Below are 7500 nucleotides of genomic sequence, written 5' to 3'. Positions count from 1 at the left end.
CTCTATCCCAACTCGCGTGAGCATTCATTACTAAGGGATACTCCAGTATTGATATTGAGTCATTCGAGGGGTTTTTATTCGTTTTAATAGAAGCAGAAAAGAAAATATTTTTTATTTTGCTATATCCGTGTATTACTTATCCTTACGAAATATCAGACGAAATAGAACGATTTTAGAAAGGATATAATGAAATTCTTTGATTGGTTTTTCCCAGAGAGAGAGAAATGATCTGACCGATGGGTCCAACAAAAACAAACAATTACACAATTAACAATTCCAATTAAATTAATATTTTTTAATATTTAAAGATTCAAATTGAATATGAATAAAAAATCTAATTTAATAATTTTAATGGTAAGGTAATTTAATTAAATGGATTTAATAGAATAAGAATAGAATTTAATAGTAATAGAATTTTCTAATTTCTAATTAGAATTTCTAATCCGAAAATAATAAATAAACAGAGAGCTCTTGTTCTTATTCGAAACGCCTCGTGATCTTTAACCAATTCTGCGCTTCAATATAATTACCAGGAGTAAGCGCTATAGCCTGTTTCCAATACTCAGCGGCTTGATCGAACCAAGCCTCCGCTATTTCAGAATCCCCCTGTCGAATGGCCTGTTCTCCCCGGTCGGAATAGGCGGGTCAATTCCTTCCCTTAGAACCGTACTTGAGAGTTTCCTACCTCATACGGCTCGGCAGTCAATTCTTTTGGTGTCCCATTTTTTTACCCTACCATATATCCAATTGAATGAGATTTCTCATAGATCCTATCGATTTGTCTCGGGTTAACCAAAAGAGGTTAATTACATGAGTTTCAAACTTTAATTTGGATTAAATTAATAATGAGTTTTATCTTTTCTCCCACCTTCAGAAAAATAAAGCATAGGCGTTTCGGGATTATCGTCCGTTAGATTTTTCTGAAAGGTAACTATCTCGGTTTCATATCATATATAAATTTATATAGAATCCTTGAAAAAGACTTCTTCCTCATAAAAAAGACTTACTGTCTTTGGGATCTGATGCTACACCGCTGCTCAATAACTTAGGGGATCGGCTCTATTACATAAGTTGATTCCTAATTTTTATCTCATATCATGACATAAATAAGCAGTTCTTATTTATTTTTATTGTATCGGCCCAAAACCTCGCTAATTGATCTTTACGGTGCTTCCTCTATCAATTAGATCCTTTATCCATAGAATAAAGTATCTAGGCATATATATTTCTTCATATTTTGACTTCTATGAAGTTTCTTTTTTTTTTTTCTTTTTTTGTTACAGCTGATAAAAATCGTTTTTTGGACGATGCAATATGTAGAAAGCCTATTTTATTTACTAGCGTATTTATTTACTAGCGTATTTGCTCTTTCTTTCCTTTTTTTTTTTATTTCTATAGTGGAGATAGTCGCACGTAATGACAGATCACAGCCATATTATTAAAAGCTTGTGGTAAGAACGGGTTTCGTTCTAGTGCTCGAAAATAATATTCTAAAGCTTTTGTATGTTCTCCGTTACTTGTGTGGATAAGGCCTATGTTATAGAGTATATAACTTCGATCATAGGGATCAATTTCTAGTCGCATAGCTTCATAATAATTCTGTAAGGCTTCCGCATAATTTCCTTCGGATTGAGCCGACATCCGTTACGGTCGTCATTCGATTCAACGAATTCTCCGTTCCAAAACCGTACGTGAGATTTTCACCTCATACGGCTCCTCCTTTATGTGCATAATGAGAATAATCCATGGAATTAAAAAAAAGGTCGAAATATTGTCATTATGAACTGAGCGGGGCTAATGTTTTTACAAGAAATCTCTAGCCAACCCTCTTGCAAAAGATCTTTTCTTACCATCAAGCGTGTTCGTACTAGATAAATAAAGTAAACTCCAACAATTTCTTTGTTCTCAACGCTCCTTAATTTCCAGGAATTAGTCACTTCAACAATCTTCGATGGTTATATGGGTATCCAAAGTACGAACAAGATGGATGTTTGTTGTCCCAACCATTTCTCTTAGTTCCGATCCCGATAAGGAAAGGGAATCCTTTATAACAATAACAAAGTTTTCGTGTTGTTGATTCCTAGATGTAGTGCTTCTTCCTCTATGCCGCCTATTGGTACTAGTGTAGTAGGGTTGACCCACAATACAGACCCATAGGTGTAACCTTTCGCTCAATACTCGAATCAACAATTGAAGCATCTGAGGTTGCATTAATCGGGGATACACGACAGAAGGAATTGCTTTATTTATAAACTTCACCTTCAACAAGCGTAGATTTCTTTTTTTTTTTCAATAGTCTTTTTTTTTTTTTTTCTATTCCGAATCATGTGTCTTTTTCCTAAGACTAAGAGCGGTAAAATAAAAATAAAAAAAAAAATATATATAAAATAATTAAAATATATAAAATAATTATAATTATATAATAATAATCAAATCGCACCATCTCTGTAATAAGTAAATGCCTCTTTTTCTCCTGAAGTTGTCGGAATTATTCGTAATAAGATATTGGCTACGATTGAAAAGGTCTTATCAATAAAATTTCCATTTATCCGCGATCTAGGCATAGGTAGCAATCCATTCTATAACTCTTTTCATTACCCCTTCGTGAGAAAAAAAAAAGGATCTCACAAACAAAGGAAGCGTACAGTACGAAATAACATAAAAGCAGACCCATTCCATAAAAAAAAAAAAAAAAAAGATATAGCCCTCTACTTTACTTCAATTTTTTTGGCAGGAATCAAGAAAAAAAAAAAAAAAGAAATATTTGAATCCTATTTTATTTCATCCAAATTTATTAGTATAAGAATTTATTAGTATAAGAATAAAATATAAAAAGAAAAAAGAATTATTACGATTTCATCGAAGTTGAAGAATCAAAAAATTTATCCTACGGATTAGGATAGATTAGCAAAATTAGAGAAGTTTTGATTAAATTATGATAAAAAGAGGAAAAATAATCGAATAATCGTTCTATGATGAAAATAAAATAACTGCCCTTTTTTGTGTTTTGTGCATAGCAGGTATACAACATATAATCAAATATAAAAATCCCTTAGAGGATTTATGAATTTGTAATAGATTTACAGAGTAAGAGGTTGTTGTTGAGAGATCTAAAACTGGAAAAGAATTTTAGAATTCTTATAGAAATGGGGAATTAGAGTCTAAAGAGAATTATGAACTAAAAATATCCATTAAGCATAGTCTAAAAAAAAAAAACCAATCGATTGATTTGATTCGTTTCAATTCATTGATTTAATCCAGTCCGGTAGAAATATCAGAAAAAAGATGGGAGTGCCTTTTTCGCAAACATGAATAGATATATATGGTATATGTTTATCGTATTATATTATTTATTTTTAACAGCCCCCTCACAAAAAAATTTCTTCGAGTCGGGAGGCTAAAGAAAAAGTGCTGAAAAAAGTGATGAAAAGTTTTCTATTTTTATAGCTAGTTTTCTAGTTAGAATTGATATTGTTCGTACCTCTCGAACAATCTAATATGAATAACTCGCTATTCGCTCGGGTTATCGGCCATAATAATTATGTAGGAGAGATGGCCGAGTGGTTCAAGGCGTAGCATTGGAACTGCTATGTAGACTTTTGTTTACCGAGGGTTCGAATCCCTCTCTTTCCGCACCTTCACCTAATTCGCCAATGTAACTGACTACAATGTATCAAATCAAATAAGAACAGATACTAAAGAGTTAGACCCTTCTTTGATATAGATTCTCTATTCCCAATTTCTTTTTAATACGGAATACGTAAAATAGCGTACAGGGGATGAAAATCTACCTACGGATCTATCATACATGAATAGGAGAAAAATAAAATTTCCGAATCAAATCCCTTACCCTGTCTTCCTTTACTTAACCTTAACTCAGGTGAAAAGGGAGCAGAACCCTTGTTTTGTTATTTTAGTTAGGTTTAAGTCTGACGAGAATAATATTCTACGACAAGCAATTCATTTATTTTCAAACCGACCCATTTCCTATCTATTATTTGATTGACTAATCCTTTATATTGTAATGTGTGAAGGGTCAAATGCTTTGGTAATTCCTCATGGGTGGATGAATCAAGATAATTTTGAATCAGAGTTCTAGATTTTTGTTCATCCCTCGCTGAAATAATATCTCGGGGTTTGCAGCGATAACTTGGTATATCTACTGTACGACCATTAACTAAAATATGTCTATGGTTAACTAATTGGCGGGCTTGAGGAATAGTTGAAGCCATACCTAATCGAAAAAGGATGTTATCCAAACGCATTTCAAGTAATTGTAGTAAAACCTGACCTGTTGACCCTTTTGCTTTTCTGGCAATACGAACGTATTTAAGTAATTGTCGTTCTGTAAGGCCATAATGAAAACGCAATTTTTGTTTTTCTTCTAAACGAATACGATATTGAGATTTTTTACCGGAGCGCGATCGGTTTCTAAGATCGCTTCCGGCTCTAGGACTTTTACTAGTTAGTCCCGGTAAAGCCCCCAGACGGCGTATTTTTTTGAAACGAGGCCCTCGGTAACGCGACATAAAGACTCCTTATTAATTTGAATTTTATTGAAATTTCATAAACCTAAATTAAAACTGAACTAAATGAAGCGAAATCGACTGAAGGATTGTACTACAAATATTAATGAGATGAATTGGATCAATATCCATACTTTTTTGTATTGTATATAATGTATATTGTATATAATGTATACAAAAAATAGAAATTAAAATAAAATATATATAATATATAAATATATTAAATATAAAATATATATTAAATATAAAATATAAAAATTAAAATCTAAAAATTAAACCAAAAAAAGTTTCCTTTTTTTTTTTCTTGATTTATTCTGCAAAGATCTAACTCCTCCAATTTTATTCCTAATTGAAAGTTTCTACGACATAATAAACGGATCGTTGACCTTTGGAAAGAAAAGGGGAAAAAGCTTTTTCAATGTTCTTTGATTTCAAAAAAACATTATCAATCATGTAAAAAAGTAAAAAAGCAAACAAATAGAGAAAGCCGGCTATCGGAATCGAACCGATGACCATCGCATTACAAATGCGATGCTCTAACCTCTGAGCTAAGCGGGCTCAAATAATAGAAATTTTGTATCCATAGGAATTCAGCAAACTATTACGATCTTATCTATTAACTATCTATTAGTTATTCATAATTACTATGAATTATTAATATGAATTATAGACTAGAATTTAGAAAAACTAGAATTTTAAATTTTAAATGCCATATTTATGCCATACATAATTTATGCCATATTTAATATAATCATATTTAATATAATGATATATAATAATATATAATAATATATAATAATGGTAGATTCAATCTAATATTCAATCTAATATTGATAGAATATAATAATTAAGAATAGAATAATATAATTCTATTTGATTATATTTTAATCATTCTATTTGATTATATTTTAATCATATTAAAAATGATATTTTAATTTAATCATATTTTAATTTAATCATATTAATATTTAATAACATTATATTTAATAATATTAAATTATAATAATATTATTATAATTTAATTCTAATTTTATTATAATTATAAAAATTATAAAAATAAATTATAAATATATTTATAATTTTTATAATTATTTATTATTTATCTCTATATTATATATTTTTATTTTATATTTATTTTATTATATGTTATCTTTATTCTATTAGTCTATTCTATTTAGTATTCTATTCTATTTAGTATTATATTCTATTTAGTATTATATATATAATTTAGTATTATATATATATTAGTATAATATTAGTATACTAAGTATAATATTACTATATTTTTTATTTTATATTTTTAGTATTTTTTAGTATATTTTTAGTATATTTTACATTTAAATTATATATAATTTTTTTTTTTTATATAGATATAGATATAGATTTAATTTAATAGATAGATTTAATTTTAATATAGATAGATAGATTTAATATAGATTTAATTTATTTATATTTAATATTTATTTATATTTAATATAGATTTAATATATATTTAATTTATTTATATTTAGTTTAGAATTATAAATAGAGTCTAATAATTAGATAATTATAGTGAAAATATTTTTATGCATTTATATATAATTTATATTTATATATAATTTATATATATATTATCATTATATAAATGATACGTTATAAGTCTAAATAATTAGAATGAAACTTTGTTTTTTAGACTAACTAATTCGAATTATCTTCGAAGTCGAAATAGAAATGAATGGAATAATTAGTTCTAGCTATTATGCTATTATACTAGAAAATAAATAATTAATAATGAATAAATTTTAAAATGAATAAATTTTAATAATGAATAAATTCAATTTTCATTTTTATTTTTATTTTTTTAGTTATCTTATTATGGTTATATAGGATAGTCTAATAAAAGAATAAGAATAAAAATAAAATTAAAGAAAAAAGAAAAGATGCAACCCATAGAAATGAAATCCAGATCATAATGAGAGATGAGAGACTCCTTTCTTTTGTTTTCATTCATAAAGGCGGAAGCTAAGACGAAAAAAAAAAAAAAAATCGACCGTTCGAGTAAATTGCCTGAGAAAACTGAGAGTAAGGGGGGGCATATATATGTTATGGAATATCCATCTATATTGAATTGCGAATACAGAAATGATAAAATATTTTCTGATTGGACCAAATAAATACGGGTCTCCGATAGAGACGAAAGAAGATAAACAAACAAGAAATAAAATAGGTAAAGACCCTTCGATATAAGAATCAGTATCTATATCTACTAAATTCAATACTAAATTCAACGGTTTTCGCATAAAAAGAAAGAAAATAAATAAATGAAAGAAAGGGGAAAGGAAGGGAAGGAGAAAGGGGGAAGGAAGTGCATCCTAATGAGATCCTAATCTCAAGACACAAAGGGGATATGGCGAAATTGGTAGACGCTACGGACTTAATTGGATTGGATTGAGCCTTGGTATGGAAACCTACTAAGTGATAACTTTCAAATTCAGAGAAACCCCGGAATGAAAAATGGGCAATCCTGAGCCAAATCCTATTATTTTACGAAAATAAACAAAGGTTCAACAAGCGAGAATAATAAAAAAGGGATAGGTGCAGAGACTCAATGGAAGCTATTCTAACAAATGGGGTTGACTGTTGGTAAAGGAATCCTTATATCGAAACTCCAGAAAGGATGCAAGATATACCTATATAAAATATAAAATAAATAGGTATACTAATGAAAAACCAAAAAAGACGACTCGAACCCGTATTTTTTTTATTTATATGCAAAATCAATTTATATGAAAAATAAAAAGAATTGTTGTGAATCGATTCCAAGTTGAAGAAAGAATCGAATAGAATATTCATTAATCAAATCATTCACTCCATAGTCTGATAAATCTTTTGAAAAACTGATTAATCGGACGAGAATAAAGATAGAGTCCCGTTCTACATGTCAATATCAATACCGACAACAATGAAATTTATAGTAAGAGGAAAATCCGTCGAC

General features: G+C 28.6%; 2 non-coding genes across 2 annotated transcripts; one reads left to right on the top strand and one right to left on the bottom strand.

Moving 5' to 3' along the window:
• The first annotated feature begins 3546 nt into the window (after window positions 1-3546).
• Window positions 3547-3633, top strand: TRNAS-GGA (transfer RNA serine (anticodon GGA)). Its single transcript has one exon. It is a non-coding gene; the product is annotated as a tRNA-Ser (tRNA).
• A 1378-nt stretch (window positions 3634-5011) lies between these two features.
• Window positions 5012-5084, bottom strand: TRNAT-UGU (transfer RNA threonine (anticodon UGU)). Its single transcript has one exon. It is a non-coding gene; the product is annotated as a tRNA-Thr (tRNA).
• Window positions 5085-7500: the final 2416 nt, after the last annotated feature.

Source organism: Durio zibethinus, unplaced genomic scaffold (assembly GCF_047325235.1).
Source record: "Durio zibethinus cultivar Kanyao isolate XHJ-2024 unplaced genomic scaffold, ASM4732523v1 HiC_scaffold_186, whole genome shotgun sequence".
NCBI classification, from domain to species: domain Eukaryota; kingdom Viridiplantae; phylum Streptophyta; class Magnoliopsida; order Malvales; family Malvaceae; genus Durio; species Durio zibethinus.
Note: the sequence above shows the minus strand (reverse complement) of the source record. Positions and strands in the feature narration are given on the sequence as shown.